Raw genomic sequence first — 18,513 nt, 5'->3', positions numbered from 1 at the left:
GTCACTTAGTTCATGAAAAGCTTCAAGTAGGTCTCATGAGATTGATACCAGTTTCCTCTCAGGCTCAAGTTGTTGATGTTTTCACTAAGGCTTCAAACCTTTGTATCTTTCATGATTTTCTTTTCAAGCTTGGAATGATGGACATTTACCACCCTCCAGCTTGCAAAGGGGTATCTAACTTAGATTAACACTAGTTAATTAGCTTACTTGTTCTAAGATAGTTAGTTAGTTATTAGTTACGCTGATTTACCACTTTCTGAGCTGGCATAGTTAGTTCAAAGCTAACTACCTCTTGTTTATAAAGGAGACCCTTGTACGCTTGCTTTCTGATTGATTCATTCAATAAAAGATTTTTATTTTCTTCCTCATGAACTCTGAATCCTTTGAATTTTCAAATAAACCATACGTGACACTTCTCTACTCTAATCATTCTTGCCATCATAACCATCAACACTCCAACTTACATATACTAACTCTTCACACCCGCAGACAATGAATGAGCTCAGTCAACATTGACCCAGCTATCTACTGCATGCAACATACAACTACACGAGTTACGCAGCCCCCCTACATTATATTATGTCTACCTTATGGGGACCAACTCTTGTCATTCCACTGCTCTCCATTGTACCTTCAACCATTCATTAAATTTTAACACCAACTTTAAGCTAGGCCACAAACAGATTCCATGTAATTTCTAGGTCCCATGGCATCTATTACCTAAAGTGACAAATAAGAAACTTCTATCAACGTTGGGGGTCCATTTTCTTTGCATAAACCCAAACTCAAATAATAGTAGCTAGTTTTGTTTCTTTTAAAACTACATTACTAATAAAGAATTTCTGTAATTGTCCACGGATTAAGATTCATTTCATACCATTTCATAACCTGTTTTCCCTTGGATAATTAAGAGTTCAGAAAGTACTTATGATAGAATAGAAGAGAGTATAAAGAAGACATGATATTACCTTTTAAAATGGTGGAAACTGGAAAGGGAGCAAATACAAAGCCATTAGTCAGCTGAACCAAAACTGGGTAAAACAAAGAATACTCGCGACTCTATAGACTAGTTATCTTATTTCTAGCCAAAGAATTTTACACAAGAACTAAAAATGTAAAAAAAATTATGTTAGCACCGCACTCTTTAACACTCTTTTCAACATACACTATTTTATTGATTGAAATTCACATAGATCTCACTAAGTTTATCTACATAATTTAGTGAAATCCATTTGAATTTCAACCAATACGATAATGTGTTTGGAAGTGTGCTAGAAAGTGTGTTACTATCATCTTCAAATGTAAGCGAAGAGTAATAATAGTAGAAAAGACATTGATCAGAAGGATAATAAATTTTATTCCTCTCTTTTGTAAGTCCTGCTCCTGATATATCCTTTCCTGGAAACTACATTGATGTAGTGTTCCCACTCAAACCTTCACACTGGAGGCTAGAAAACTGTCCCGCTAAATGAATTAAGTAATATGCACACAAAATCTTCAAGCAGTTGAAGCTTCCAATTACACAAAAGTCGAAATCTCTACTTGCGTTACAGAACTGGGAAGCCGTCATCTTGACAAGAGAAAACAACTTCAGAAAGCCATGCTACTGGAAGTTGAAACACCAAAGCCATGGAGTTGAAAATAATATAAATCTGATGCAGATATGTTGGAACATATGAATCGTGTCATCTGTTTAAGCTTTTGTTCTGCTGTAGACTGTAGTTATCAGGAATGTCTACATTATGGTCAATTGTTTTATTGACAAGACTCTCCTGTAGGCATCTACATTCTGGTAAAGGGTAAGTGTAGACAGAAGTTTTTCTGTTAATTTTTTTAACTCTAGGGACCATGATTCCTTTGCGGTCACTTTCACTAAGCATGTCATCCATCTGGTCCTTGAGAGCACTCCAACTGCAAAATTTATACACAAATATTGTGTCATCTTGTGTGTTTCAAAGATTGCATAGCCTAAGCTTTCCTATTGAATCCAACCACATGGCAACTATGCTTAAATATAAGATGCAGACAAGGATGGGAAACAAATCCAGTATAAAACTCATTGGCAATTTTAATTCACAGACATAAACAAACAATTAGAGAAAGCACTTGGGACTTGGACTTTGGACACAGATCAGAACAGCTTGTTCTGTCCGGTTCTGATAGGAGAGATGCTGAGGATACATCAAGATTAACAACTTATGGACTTTTATCAAACAATGTTGACCCGTAAATATCTCATTGACATATAAAATGATTTTATATTTACGTAAGAATTTACATAAATGATATAAACAATAATAACTTATCCAACGGTGAGTTTTGTAATACAAGTATCTGAAAGGAAAAAGAAAAAAAAACTATTAAACAGTGCAACAATATCCAAGTATGACACTGGTGTAATTTGATCCCTCCAAATATACATGTATAAATATTAAAGTCTTGTATATTAGAATGAGGCATACAAATTAAGATTGGGTTTACTTAATCACATATTTCTATTTGTAGATTTGCTTATAATATTAAATATTTATTAAATACTAAATTGATTAGCTTCAAAAGTAATTTAAGAAAATTTATTCTAAATGCAAAACAGTAAGTTATAAAATAGCAAAACAAGTCAAGCCCACTTTGCTTATTTATTTAAAAAAAAAAAAGTCAAGGCCACTTTTTTAACAAGTCAAACTCATGTTTCTAGTTAGACTCGTTTAAATAAATAAGTCAAACTTGAGCAACTCTTTTTTTCACAAGCCAAATTCAAATCTTAGATGCTCAGTTCGAATTGCTTACATCTGCTGCAGGCATCACTCGGCCTAGTGTAAGTTGTTATTCGAGTCCCATGATATTAGTGCAGAAAAAAGTGGCGGCTGAGAATCTTTTATGAATTACAGAGCCTCTAGTCTAAACAAAGTTACAATACCCAACAAATCCCCCTTTCTAGTTATAGAGGAATTACTGGACGAGTTAAGGATTCCAAGGTGTTCTTAGTTGGATTTGAAATTCAGCTACCACTGAAGATTGGCATTAGGAGGAGTGGAATTGAATTACTTAAACATGGTTAAAACAAGACGAAAATTGGAGATTTTGGGCTAAAATGAAGATATGAAGAAATCTACACTTTGGAATGCAAAGGAGTTGCTTTGGAGACCTGCACGGAAGTGAAACATTCAGCATAGAAATGCAGATTTATGCGTAAGGTGGTATGTGCCAAGGCATTCCCTTTATGTTCAACGGACATTCAACTATATGGAAGCTCAATTTCAAAGGCTATTTCTCCTTATAATACTCTAGTTCTTGAAAACCCAAAAAACCTAATGACACAAACAAGCTAACATGCTGATAACACGATAACAACGCAGAGAAGTAACAACTGATAGATGACGTGATGGTGACAAGTGACAACTTCAATTGCAATTTCATAATGATTTCGACGAGCAACCTTTGATATTTCTTGATTGATTTCTAAGTCTTTCAAGGTGATTGTAAGGGAACTATTTCTCGGGTTCCAATAGGCTTTGTTCGTGAACCCTTTTCTTTTATATTTTATTTTGATATTTGAGGATATGACATTCTTGCTATTGTTTTTAAGGATATTATTAAGCATTGTTAAGCCCTTTGGATAGGACAACAATGAATCCTAATTTATGAATCATGATTGAATCCTAATATTTGATATGTGTTCTCTTGGTTGTTTAAATTTGTGTTATTTGTTGAGCTTAATATTATTTTAGTTATTGTTTGGCAAAAACCATGTTACAAACAATTGCAAAACTACAAGAAACCAACTGGGGCTACGTCTACAAAGGTATGTCTGGTCTAGCTTTTGGTTTCTAATCGTTAATCATGGTGAGCACCGCCAAGTTAGCAACTCAGGGTACATGATCCTTTCATTTTAGTAACCTTTTCTGGAAGCCATGCTTCAAGTCTATACGAAAACTTGTTTGAGACAGACATACAAAAGCTATGCTTAAATTCGGTCTTCTTAGATCGATTAGTCTTGCAAATTAAAGTAGAGAGGGAACCAAAAGTAGGACCGTCAAGAGGATTACCATTAATAATGATTTAGATCTTTGCTCCTTCACTTTTACTTAATTGGTCACAACTTTCTCAAAACAATTTTGATTTTTCAAGATAAGTAGATAATAAATAGAGTATAACTAGTACTTGTAAATGATCTCGTGAGTTTGGCTGCATCCTATTTTAGTTAAAAGAAGGTATAATAGAAAAAAATTATCTGTTTCTCAATTTTACCTAGTGCATAGCAAAAGGTTCTCATTCATGTCTAGGGGATATTTCAATCAGTTAGCACTCATGTCATAAAACAGGCTGGAAATTATAATATGAATCCTAGATACATATCACCTAAAGTTTTATTATATTTCTAAAAAGACAACGAAAATGATATATGGTATTCCACTAAATCTTATATATATATATATATATATATATATATATATATATATATATAGTGAGAGAGAGGGAGGGAGGAGAGAGAGAGAGAGAGAGAGAGAGAGAGAGAGAGAGAGAGAGAGAGAGAGAGAGAGAGAGAGAGAGAGAGAGAGTACCTGATAGTCGTGTTCTCAAAAAGAACAACAAGTTTGCGTTTATCAGGAATAATGGTTTTGGCATGCCCACCATAGAGAAATCTTCTATGGCCCATTAGAAAATGAGGGAAGTTACCACCTTGGGTTGTAACAAAACCTCACTATACAAGCACACTGTGTAGTCCAATGCTGCCAATTGGGAGGAATAACCCTATAGAAGGATGAAACTAAGCATAAGAGCATATTCGAAAAATCACACAAAATATTAAGGCATACACTTAAAGAAAGAATAACTAAACCTGCCCGTGATTTTATTTTATTTTTTTTTTACATTATACCTCACAGTCACACAGAGAGCAGTAAAGATGTTAACAACTAAACATCATGCCAAATATACTAAGTATTAGAATGAGGGATGAAGAGAGAACCACAATAAAAAGCCAAATACATCATTTATATTTTGGAATTGAAAGTTAACTACATCCTTGATTATTATAAATATTACAATATTCAGGTTTCCTTCCAGTAATGCAATCTTGGTGTTGGAGCATCAGCTATAATTCCAAAAAAATGAACCAATCGAAGTTCAAACTGGTGATCCTCTTTTAAAATGGATGAACTTCGGTTCCTAGGTCCAACTCCAACCCAAATTTAAGAGTTTTAATGAAGGGTTGTTATAAGTTACAACTCCATGCCACTAAGTCCAATTCATTAGTTATAAATTTTATCACAGCAAGGTCATGGAATGGAAGAATGAAATATATATTTTCTTCACCAGTAAAGATTTTTACCATAAAAGGAGCAAGCTCATCTGGTGTTGCAAGAGACTCCTTGGTATAAAGATTGGGAAACATCTTTATTAAAGGAGCCAAATACTTTTCTGCATGATATATTTTCCCAGAAGCTAAATATATTGATGTATTGTTACTGAATCCCATGCCACGTAGCATCATCCCAACCTACATAATTATGGAAATCAACAGGAAATAAACATCAGTCTCTTCCATAATATAATCTCAGTTTTATCACAATTTAAACTTCCATAGACTTGTTTGATTTTCATCTCAATATGTTGCTCTTCTACAAAAATTAATTTAAAACAGTGCACAAAGATGAGGCCATAATCAATTGGAATCAAGAATAAATTAAGGGAAAAAAGAAAAGCAATATCTCATTAAGAAATCAATAACTTCAGGACATGAGACTGGCGAGATTTTTAAATTAAGGGAAAAAATAATTCAAGGTATGAGAAGAATCAGCAAGCGAATAAATACCTCTAGGGGAGTTAGTGGGCATTTTCCATTGACTCGATAGAGGTCAGGTACAACGATACGACCTTTTCTTTTGAACTTTCCTTTCCACCCCTTTTCACGAGCTGAATCCATTTCCAACTTCTCTGCTTTTCCTCCATCATATACACAACAGGAGAATGCTATCATGTCCTGTATGTTAGGATAGTTAGGCAATTATTACATAATACTTCAATTCTGTATACTTTTGACACCTAGAGATGCATATAGCAAAACCTAATTTTCAATATGATAGAATGAGCATCAGTACCTCCTCAAAGCGAAGATGCACAGCAATATATTTTCCATCTGTCCTCGAGCTCTTCTCACTCATTCGATAAACCAGATTCTCAGCTAGTGCAGATATTGAAGAAGAAAACCTCAATGCTTGATAATTAGTAAGACATCTTAGAAATTGTATATGTGGAGGGACACTCATTGCCAAACGATTAGCAAATGGAGCTATTCGAATAACCCTGCATAAGTTTCCCAAAATAAAGTTCCTTTCATCAAATTGTTTGCTTAAAATTGAGTTGTGTCGACTGCCTAATATGGATTCACAGTACAAGCTCACTCCAAAACCAAGACAGAGAATAAGAAATGAGGGCAAAGTGGTCTAATACCTACCCTTCCTTTTGCAAGATAGGATGAACAACTCCAAGGTAATAGCTGACAGGAGCCCAAGCTTCGACTCTAATGCTAGTTATATTAGTCATATTGTAATTATGTCTCTCCATTATTGCCTCAGGAAGTTCTTTAACCACCTTCACATAACCATCAAGTGTGGATATAAAATGATCTTCATCATATATATCCCCAAATTCACTGTACACAAAATAACATTATTTAAAATAGATAGTGAATGCAGAAATGAAATCAGGCATAAAAGTTTAATTAGCCTCGTATTGTTGACTACGGGTATATTTAATAATTAATTATATGTATGGATGGTTCTACGAGAAAATACACACATCAAATGAGGTATGATTTCAGTATCTACTAGTTGAAGACAAACGTTAAACAAGTAATGCTTGATCAACCGCATCATAAACATACCATAAAGTTAGAAGTGCTAACTAATGTAATTCAAAAAAGTATATCGTAGGAGAATCAGCCTCTAGCGTAGGTTTTGTATAGGAAGTAAAATTAATGCACTACTTATAACATAAAAAGCAATGTGATATGGAACTGTTCATGGGAAAAATGATTAAATAAACAACCTATTGAAACATATTTACATCAAATATTTTATGAGTTACATGGTAGGAAAGTTTCTTAAAAACCATTGAATGAAATTCTATTTTCTTCTTTTCTTTTTGGCATGTGATATGAGTTCTCTTAGGAAAGGATTCAAATCCATTATTCCCATTTCATTCCTTATCCCTCCAATTGAATGATAACAACCTAGCAAAAACATTTCCTCTCTTAAATTGAAAATCTTTCTCCATTCGCTATCAATTTTTTCCTGAAGAGTTGTCATTATACAATTCTGATAGATAGAAAAATCGGCCTAACAAAGGCAGCAGTGAGTACCTTGTTTTAGATTTAAAAATATTGTAAATAGCCATTTGATGGAAGACAATTTCAGTTCATAAACAATTGCATCAAAGCACATTATTAGTTTGCATAAACAAGAGTATAAAGCTAACACACACCTACTGTATTAAGCAACGGATAAACTCATTCTCTCCCCAACCACATGTGGTAATATTTTGACAAAAACAGGCCAAACAATGAAACTTAACTAGCAATGTTTGTGTTGAAAATAATTCTCAAGCCAAAGATAATAAATAGGTAAATTGGTCACCTTGGATCTTTCCACACATTGTGAAATTCAAAATGAGGTATAACTAGAATTGCATTCAGGAGTCCAGCAACAGCCACAGCATTACAAATCTACAGAGCCACAATTAAAATCACAACGGTTAAAAATAGTTCATCCGTCGAATAAAAAAATTGCCAAAAGGCAGACAAAGGAAAAACTATGTCATACCGCAGAGCGTTGCTGGTTAAGACCACCATTGGCCTCGACAATCAAAAAACCATTCAGGCCAGGGGACACTGAAATTATAGAAAACATAATATTAGAGAGCATTTTCCATAAATAACTAACTAGCAGCTTATCATATAAGGTTACGATCAAAGTGGAAATGGAGCAAATTCTGCATGAATTCTATATAAACTATTTCTACAACAGAGCTTATGAAAATCAGCTTAAAACAACTTATGATTCATCAGCTATTTTGATAAGAACTTTTAAATAAAGTTGACTATATTACAAAGCAAAATCACACATTAGCAGCAATATTAAACTATGTAGCACCGACATCTTTGATCGAAAGCAAGTCTGACACAACACAATACCAACACATATGATTACATTGAATAATATCGTTTTCTCAAATTATTATCGCTGTCGTTGTCAATATCATATCCAATGTCTGAGTCAAACAGGTAGACATGTGAAACGAAAGCTAAGAGAGAATAGATCATAGAGCTTTAGTATTATATACCAAAATGTTCATGATGCAAATCAGTCAAATTCGAACAAGGCTTCTTCTCTCTCAATTTCCTTTTGTATTTCCACACTGAAGACAACTGCAAAATAAATAAATAAATAAATAAATAAACAATTAAAAATCAACCCTGTTTATTTATCGACAAAAATAATTTCATTATTAATCACGCATCTATAATAAGTAGTTAATAATAAACAACAAAATCAACAAAACAACCAATTTTCAAATAACACCAAAAACAAAATTATTCACCAAACAAGATTTAGTAACGCCAAAATTATTCAACAAACAAGATTCAGTAACACGAATTCAGCAACATAATAATCCAAAATTATTCACCAAACAAGATTTAGTAACGCCAAAATTATTCAACAAACAAGATTCAGTAACACGAATTCAGCAACATAATAATCCAAAATTATTCACCAAACAAGATTTAGTAACGCCAAAATTATTCACCAAACAAGATTCAGTAACAGGAATTCAGCTCCATAATAATCCAAAATTATTCACCAAACAAGATTCAGTGACACGAATTCAGCTCCATCATAAAACTTCATATAGCACCAAATCCATAAACAAAATTATTCACCAAACGCGATTATTGTACATTACGCTTAATCTCACTAACCTCAATGAAAGAGGAATTATCAGAATCAATTTCAGGCCAAAGATGATCGAAAACCTCGTGACTCCGGTAACGAGAACCAGGAAGAGGAGCATGACCAATGAAGAACGTGAACGGAAACGGTCCCACACACATCAACAAACCGGAGAGATAAACCACCGGCAGTAAGAAAAAGTAGCGGAGACTCCACCGTGTCATTATCCCCGCCGACAGTGACTTCGTCCGCCGTAACCGTTTCCGTAAATGTAAAACGCCGGAATGTCGTGGTGGAGATCGCGGTGGACTCGGTGAGCTACTACTTCCACCTCCACCACCGCCTCCGCCACCGCCATTCTCGGCCGCGTAACCGTTTCCGTTATGTGTCTTCGATTTCATAACAAAAAGTAATGAAGTTGTGCAGAGAGAATCAGAGAATGTTGATCTGTGAAGTTAGTGAATTTTTTGAAAATGATGTGAGAGTGTGAATAGTGAGGGTTTTGTAGTGTGGTGTGTTTGTTTGTTTGGATTTTTTTATGAATGAGATATTTTTTTTGTTTGGTATAGTGGAAAATTGAGAGAGAGATTTGGATTGTTGTGATGTGTTGTGATGGTGGAGAAGAGAAGAGAAGAAGGTGGGAGGGACCAGATGTGGAAATGGAAGATAATGAACGGCACTCACTGTGACTGTGAGTGTTGTTACTATCTATGCTTCACTTTGGACATTGTCGGAGAAAGAGAATCTAAGTTTGTTTTTGTGAAATTGGTAAGAACAGAGTAGAAGATGAAAGTTGATCTTGTTGTTCTTTCTGTCAAAAAATAATAAATTTGGTTGTTGTTTTGTTTTGTTGAAGAGTTTTTTTTTTTCTTTTTTCTTCCTCTTGTTGACTTGTTACAGTTGGATTTTAGGGTACCCTTTAAATTTGGTTGTTATAATAGTGATTTTCATTTTTGAATATATAACACGATTGGTTGTTATAATAGTGATTTTCATTTTTGAATATATAACGAATAATCACATTAGTCTATCGATTTTAATATAATTTTTGATTGTGTAATTTATTACCAAAAATAGTTGTTGATATTAAAATGTTTCGTTAATATTGTCGCATAGATCTTCAACATACTTATTTATTGTCATATCAATTTTTTTCTTCGATATACTCATTAGATCTTCGATATACTTATCTTCAATTGTTACTTAACGTCGATTTATCCATATATCAAAAAAGTTGTTGTGGGTATTTATTTTTTTTAGATAAGTTGATGTGGGTATTGATTAGTTATTTTGACATTATGCACTAAATATTTTACTAACCTAGTGTATAATCAATAAATATTTTCTTTCTTCAAAAAAACAATTTTAAAATTTTGATATATTAATTTTGACTATTAAAGAGTTAGAAGTTCTTACATCAATGAAAAAAGTTATCAGTAACTTTTTAGATAGAGATGAGTCAACTTTGTATCAACTAAACTAATTTTATAGATGAATTTTGCTGGTGTTGTTGTTCCTTTATTTTGTTGCCACAAAAAATATAATAGTGATTAAGAAAATTACGGAAATTGCGGACACACTCATGTGCAAGTTATTTCAAGGTGCATTTATACTCTATTCCTGACACACTGCGTGGTAGAAGATGCGATCAATGACAATGCTTGTGTTGTGCTTGCTAAAACTATTCTTTGCTGTCAAAAACTAATTACCCCTCCAACACGTTTCGTAGCCAAACAAACACACTATGATATTACTCTCAATGAATCTTAGTGACCAAACAAACACTCCACTATGATATTATTCTCAATGTTTAAAAATTACTAGATTAAATCGGTACCCACCAATTGTTTCAATGTAAAATGAGTAGGATTCAATTAGAGTTGATCAAACGATCAAGTGTGGTTGAACTAATTAGAGAAATTATATTAGGACAATTAATTTTAAGATAATTTTTGGATATCTCTATCATATTTTTATTGTATTCTTTGCCATCTCTTTTTACTTTATTTTTCCATTACTTTCAACAAATAAAAAATAGAGAAAAAATATTATCACAAAATGATCGCATAAATATCTTTACTCAAACAATTAAATCATGATTGGGTGGTCTAACTACTGGTTCAATCCTTAATTTGAGCTGTCAAAAATTAATTACTTGATTTAAACTGATCCGCTTAGTTCCTTAAAAATTACGGGCTATACCTATGAACTACGGGTAACTAGTAGCCCGCATAAACTTAAAAGTTAAAACTAAAAGTTGGTAGGGAAGTGTCTGTTGAAATAATTGTCAAAATGGTTAGAAGTATATAATACATATATTTTTAAAATCAACAATACAAATTATTGTCTTCGTGAACTTTCAGTTGGTTGGACAACGCATAAAAATATACAAGTTGCTCAAACCCCGCAAAAAAAAAACAATACAAATTATTTAGAAGAAAGAGAATATGAATCAAGAGCATGTTAAATGGAGACCACCAAATGGAGACCACCACATGAGGCAGTCAAATATTTGATTAGGAACTAATTTGATTAGGAACTAGATTTTTTCATGCTACAAAAAGCGAACACAAAACAGGAGGCAGTCTAAATCGACTTTGTTTTATTAAATTTATTGAATAGTTTTCTAAGATTTATATCATTTAGTAGAGATTTGTTTTTATTTTAGACCACTAAACTTAGATTTTCCTATTTAAATCTGAAATCATAGAGGTCCAAAGTCGGAATATGAAACAGAAACTTCGCTAAGATGTAAATGTAACACAAGGTGTTCCTTGTCTTATTGAAAACATTTTTACAGAATTGGACAAAACGAGAATCAAGTCACATAACATAACATAAACTTGATATACTGTCTCTTAACCAATATAATGACAACTTTTTGTTTAATGTGGAAACTTTTTGGAGACTAATTATTCACTTTTTTTATGGACTAAATTATTCACTTTAATATCGGATTTGACACTATTTACATCTATTAAAAAATTTGATTGTATATTATTTTTATTGTGTATGATTATCAATTTTTTTAAGGGGTGTATGATTATTACTAAAACTGTCTTTAGTGTATAATGTATTTAATTTTTTTTATCTCCTAGGATAAATTTTAGTATTAATAAGATATATTTAAAATAAATAAAAATCATAATAATAATAATAAAATCTTTAAAAATTTGTAAAAAGAGTTATATGTAGAGACAAAAAAAATTTAGAAAAGAATTTATAAGAGGAATCAGCTCCACTTAATTAACAGCTTATTATATTTAAAGATTTATTAATCCAACCATTGATTATTGTTATACCATTGTTGTGGTTGATTTTTAATATTTGAATAAGAAATTATCAACAATATCAACCAATAGAATCTTTAATTGATATTTTCAACGAGATTAAAAATAGGGTCTTGGCTAACAAGTGCATTGGTCATAAGGGCAAGACTTGTTAAGGATACAAAAATTGAAATAATTGACAAATTTTAAGTAGAAAATGTTACTTTTTAAAATTTCAAGCGTTGAATGATCATTTCCAAGACAAAATTTCTTATTTAGACTTCTTAACAAGGGTCTGTGTTAGCATTTCCCTTAAAAATAAGCTTCAACAATGCATTTAATATATGTGGAGACTAGTTTAAGGATGGAGGGTAGATTTGTTCAATGTTCAAACAATTCATATCAATTTTATAATGTCGATGCACTTTATCTTTCACTTTGATTCAAGGAAACGTTCCACACACATAAAAAGATCGAAGACATAAACCACCATCATAAGCAGGAAGTGGTACCGGAATATCGAGCTGACAATGCCTTAGTCTGTCGTAATCTCCTCCATAGACTCAAAACTCCGAAATATCGAGGCAGATGCTGCATAACCATTTAAATTGTGTGTCTTATTCATTACAAAGAGTGTGATTTGATGCTAGTTGAATTTTGAAAATGATGTGTTAGTGTTGTAGTGTGCGAAGAGAAATGTGAATAGTGAGGGTTTTGTAGCGTGCTTAGTTTATTTGGCTTCTTTAGTGATGGTGGAGAAGAGAAGAAGGTGGGAGGGACCAGATTGGGAAATGGAAGAAAATGAAGGACACACTCACTATGTCACTATCACTTGTAGTGTGATATTTCTAATATTGCAATTGCAATGGTTGTTGCTATCTATATATGTCGATCAGAGAAATAGAACCTTCTAATAATATTATGTTGTGAAAATTGGTAAGAGCATAGTGGAAGATGAAAATTGCCCTTGTTGGTCTTTCTGTCAAAAACTTAAATCGGTCTGTTTGATAAACCCAAAAAAAAAAGCATTTAGCTCTTAGCTTATAAACTCATTTGACAAAAACTCGTTTGGTAACACTTTTGAATTACGTAGCTTATAAATTATTTCACGAGCTTATAAGCTCATTTTTCGAAGCTTATTCCAAGAATTGCTTGGCTTATAGCTTCTCACCTTTTCTTCCAATTATACCTTTATTATTTCATTTAAATTCCGTTTTTATCCCTTACAATTTTTATAATAAGCTACGTAATAAAGACTATTATCCCTTTGTTCCAATTTTTGTATATATATCAGCTGACTTTTTTTTTGTTTTGAAAAAATATATACCTTCGTTTTTTTTACGAAACAAAATACTATTACTCTATTAGTGTTACTTTTATTTTTTTTATTTTTTTTTGAGGTAGGTGTTATTTTCTTTATTCTCTATTAGTGTTACTTTATTAGTATTACTCTATTAGTGTTACCTTTTTTTTGTTTTTGAGGTAAATGTTATTTTCCTTATAAAGTGGAAACACTTAAATGATAATAAATATAAGATAAAATTTTAGTGAATAAAATTTAATTTAATTTATAATACATAGGATATATTAAATTAATAAATTTAAAGTATTTTTTTAAAGAAAAATTAGTTTACAAAATTACAAATACTTAAATATTAATTGAAATAATTTTTATTATGAATTAAGAATACCCTTTATGTCATTTTACATTTATCGTACTAGTTGAACCGCTATTTTTACCAAACACTTCAATTAGCTTATCACTAAAAGCTATCACTAGCTTATCAACTAAAAGCTATCATTAGCTTATTAGCTATCCACTATTTTTACCAAACAGAGCCATATTTATTTATGTTTTTTAACAGATTCTAACTTTTTTTGGAAAGCCTTTTTTAAGAAGATAAATAAATTTGTACAACATTTACGGTACACTCTTTAATATTGACTTCTAAATAAAATAAATTTTGTTGTTTGTTTTTTTATATTAAATTGTTGCTGTTCTTTCTTTAGTTTGTAGCGACAAAAAATAATTTACACTGTGTTTGGTTGGAGTGAAATAGGGGAGAGAGAAGTTGCTGAGAGATAAATTGCTGAGAGATATCAAATTTCTCCTCTTTGGTAAGCCAAGAAATAAGGAAGAGAGAAAGGGTTATGGTGGGACCCATCACTTTTTACTTTCTTCGCTCAAGTGTGAAGAGATATGGGGGAAGGCTCCTTTTATTTTCACTTTCCACTATATACCCCTGTCCCACCCTTTCCTCACTCTTGTTTATTTCCATCCGTCCTAAATATAAGAAATTTCACTTTTAGGTTCATTCAATTAATGATGTATGCGTTCATATTATGGACCACATACATCATTAATTGAATTGAACGTAAAAAGTCAAATTTGCTTATATTTAGGACCGGAGGGAGTATTTTGCAATTTTTTTTACAACATTTGCAAAATAGCTGTTTCTTCTTACCATGCTTTTGTTCCACGTGCAATGACATTCCTTTTTCACACAGAGATATTTTTTTACGGCAAATATGGTTATTTTAGTAACACACATAAATTCTTTAAAAAAAAAAAAAAAAAGAGTACCACACATAGTTTTTTTTTAAAAGGATTGTAACACAAATTTTATTTCGAATGAAGGAGGGTAACACATGTATATTTAATGAAAGTAAAATAAAAATGTGAGATTTATAGGTTTTTTAATGAAAGGGTATTTTAGTATTTTTAAACATAATTAACACTTCTCTCTCTTCTATTTCTCTTCTCTCTCTTTAAACCAAACAACACCTCAAATCTACTCTATTTCTCACCTATTTATCTCTTATTATATTCTCTCTCACCTATTTCTCTCTTCTCAATTTCTTCTCGTAACCAAACACACCCTTAGTGATAAAAAAAATAAGGGAAACTACAGACACGCACTCATGTGCAAATTATTTCATGGTGCTTTTATCTCTATTGCTGACACAACGTGGTGGAAGATTCGAACAGTGAAAAATGCGAAAGCTTCAATTTCTAAAAATTCTTTATTTGCTGTCAAAAACTAATTACTCAACACATGTCTTTTTCAGCCAAACAAAGCACTAAGATTTTTAATTCTTTAATAAAAGGGGCTATGTACAAGCAAGATGGAATTAATAATTGTAAAGGGGAAAATACTCAGTTCAATGCATGGTTGTTATTTTATGCTGTTGTCACATTACGAATACTAATTGAGAACTTAACCGAAAAACGTTTGATAAAGACAAAAATTATTTTGAGAGTTACGTTTATCTTAAATTCCTATTGATACATAGAAAATGTACAACATCATGCTTGTTCTTAGTCGGATCACATGTCGTTGCCTTTTTATGATATTTTATGGAAGGAAGATTAGGAATTTAAGAGCAAACGTAGCTCTCAAAATAATTTTTGTATTTATCAAACGTTCTCGCTAAATCTTTTGTTAAACTTTTCCTATGCTCAAAGTATGTTTAACTAGAAATCTTCTTTTACTAAAAAATAAGATTTAAATTTTGAGTATAAAAACACGGCTTTAAATCCCTCAAGTTTTAACCCCCGCAATACTAATTAATCCCTCAAAGTCTTCCCCTATCATCTATTTCTTCCACTTACTTCTTTCTTTTTCCAAACATCTCCCGTTCTTCCCCCAAACTCGCAAACAAAGCCTTAGGATAAATTTTAAATTTAAGCAATCCTTAATACAGATAAAAGCATAACCGTAAAGATACGGTTTAATGGCACATTGATATAATATATTGACCGGATCGACCATGGGTTCGGGCCCGCCTCCGCCCGACCGGCCGATCCAAACTCGGGCATTAAAACAATAAGTTATAGATTAAAATATGTTTAACCATTCTTTTGTCACAAACTAGTGTAATGCCTCGTGTCAAGCACGTGTTAGCTCGTAAATTTTAAAGGCTATCATTAAATGCGATCAAAGGAGAGTTGACCTTATCATCGAAGAAACAAAGAACTCGTTCTCAAAGTTTTATCGAAGTTGGACTTGCCGGGAGCACGTGCTTCGGTTCGACAGCGAAATCTATCGAAGGACGATTATTTCGGTATAAGGGCGAGCAACAGATATCTCCAAAAAGACGCGTTCGAAATTCAAATTAGATGGATAAGTTAGTTTTTCTATGGTTATAGGTTTGAATTCGAATGTAGGTAGTTATTTCTACTTGTATAAATAGTAGTTTTTCATAGGAAAAAAGGGTCGCAATTCAATCATACAAAACTTACACTCAAATTATCCGCATGGAAGCGAGAAACGAGTTACAAGTTGCAATGTATGAATACGTGTACCAATTTACTTTCAATCAATGCAATTTAAGTTTTTTTTCTTGAATGTCTTTGCATTTTACTTGTTCGCTTTGAACAATTTCTTTGTTTTTACTTAACAAACTTCGATTGAATTCAATCGGATTGATTGCGATTGCTTTTATTTTCTTCGTTTTATTTAACTTTTAAGAACATTACGATTTTCTAGAAATAACAAAAGCACAAATATGCTCCTAAGATTTACCGGTTGATCTTGCAAGTAACTATGTTTAAACCAACGGTTGTTTACCAAAAATTAGTGTAAACAAATTGGCACGCCTAGTGGGACCTTTTTGTGCCTTTGTAAATAGTTTAACAACGAAATTTGTCCGATTTATATTGTTGGTTTATGTTGTGTATGCTCTTAAGGAGTAGAAAACAACTTTCCCGAAATGGTACGTCCTCCTCCCAATCCGGACACGGCGGCATCGAACGCCGCTAGTTCATCAAAGAACAACAACAACCAACCCGCCCGCATCACCTAATGGTACGCAAGCAATCCCAACAAGTACCATGGTGCCCGTATTAGAGCCGGTCGAATCGACGATGGCCGAGCAAACGAGTCGCCATTCCAAATGCGGTCACATCGGCCGCAAGAACTACTCGGGGTGTTCCAAAGATTTACTTTGGCCGCTCGTACGTCGCAGCCAACCCTAGTACGTCGAACCAAGGGTTCCTTAATACCGGCACAAGTCGTCGATTTATGCAAGACGGCATGCCAAGTTCTTTGATGCAAGGTCTACACACGAATCCATCCTTGTATTCCAAAAATTTGAGTGTACCGATGCCCCAGCCGTTCACTCCCGGGGGTGAGCGTTCCGTTCACAATGCCCCAAAGAATCTTTAACCAATGCATCCATGATGGCTTAAGACGACGGATGGATGAAGTCAATCATGAAATGGCTAATCTGGTGACACGATAGATGGGTGCGGTGATCAATCCTTTGATTCGAGACACGAATAATAGTCACCGGGCATTGTACGCCCGGATGGAGCGAATATCCGATTTCTTTGGCGCTCCCGTTGCACACAGTTCGTAAATCGAAATCCGAATGTTGGATCGGTAGAGAATCCCGCAGCTAATCAAAATAATCAAGTGCCCGAAACTCAAACCCAACCACCAAGGTTACAACAACCGGTTCAGAAGAACCGGAAAGAGTACCAATAGTGGTCAATACGCGGACCAAGTAGTCATGCAAGCCTCGTCGAAACAATTATGAAGGCCATAATAACATAGCGAATGTTGTCGAAACTTTGTTAGCCCAAAATGGCTTTAATATGGGTTTACATAGGCCAAATTTTGTGTCAACTTTATCCGAATATGTTTTAGAGATCGACTTACCAAGGAATTGGAAGGTCCCCAAATTTACTAAGTTTGCCGGGGAAACCAATGAGTCAACAATCGAACATATTGCTCGATATCCGATGGAGGCGGGTGAAATGGCAAACAATGAAAACTTGAAATTAAAATATTTCCCAAGTTCTTTGACGAAAAATGCTTTTACTTGGTTCACTACGTTGCCTCCCCATTCCATTTATAGTTGGAATCAATTAGAAAAGGCCTTTCATGAACAATTTTACATGGGCCGGTCTAAAATCGGTTGAAGGAATTGGCCAAGCATCCGTCTGGGAACGCATGAATCAATCGATGATTATTTGAATAGATTCCGTCTTCTCAAGGCCGTATGTTTTACTTTGGTACCCGAACATGAATTGGTCGAAATGGCCGTTGGTGGTCTCGATTACTCGTTCGAAAGAAATTGGACACCCAATATTTTAGAGACATGGCGCAATTAGCGGATAGAGTTCGACAGTCGAAAGGCTTAAGGCCGAAAAAGCCCGACGAACAGATTCCCTAAAAGGAAAAAGTTGCCTATGTAGATGCGGGAGATAGTGATCCCGAATTCGATTGGGGATCGATATCGTCGAAGAAAACGAGATTAACTCCGGCGTAACTAAAAGATGGGCCACC

The 18,513-nt window shown here is 33.3% G+C and overlaps 1 pseudogene across 1 annotated transcript; it reads right to left on the bottom strand.

Annotated features, from left to right (window-relative positions):
• Positions 1 to 948: 948 nt before the first annotated feature.
• On the bottom strand, positions 949 to 9,767 carry LOC146922481 (O-fucosyltransferase 10-like; annotated as a pseudogene). Its single transcript, XR_015012480.1, has 10 exons — positions 8,981 to 9,767; positions 8,344 to 8,428; positions 7,824 to 7,891; positions 7,638 to 7,726; positions 6,458 to 6,655; positions 6,102 to 6,306; positions 5,816 to 5,983; positions 5,333 to 5,500; positions 4,563 to 4,752; positions 949 to 1,911 (listed from the first exon to the last, which is right to left on the bottom strand). The product of XR_015012480.1 is annotated as an O-fucosyltransferase 10-like (transcript).
• Positions 9,768 to 18,513: the final 8,746 nt, after the last annotated feature.

The sequence above is a fragment of the Medicago sativa genome, chromosome 5 (genome assembly GCF_051527215.1).
Source record: "Medicago sativa cultivar Bolivia chromosome 5, Bolivia_mono, whole genome shotgun sequence".
In the NCBI taxonomy this organism is placed as follows: Eukaryota; Viridiplantae; Streptophyta; class Magnoliopsida; order Fabales; family Fabaceae; genus Medicago; species Medicago sativa.
This window is presented reverse-complemented; position numbering and strand designations above follow the sequence as displayed.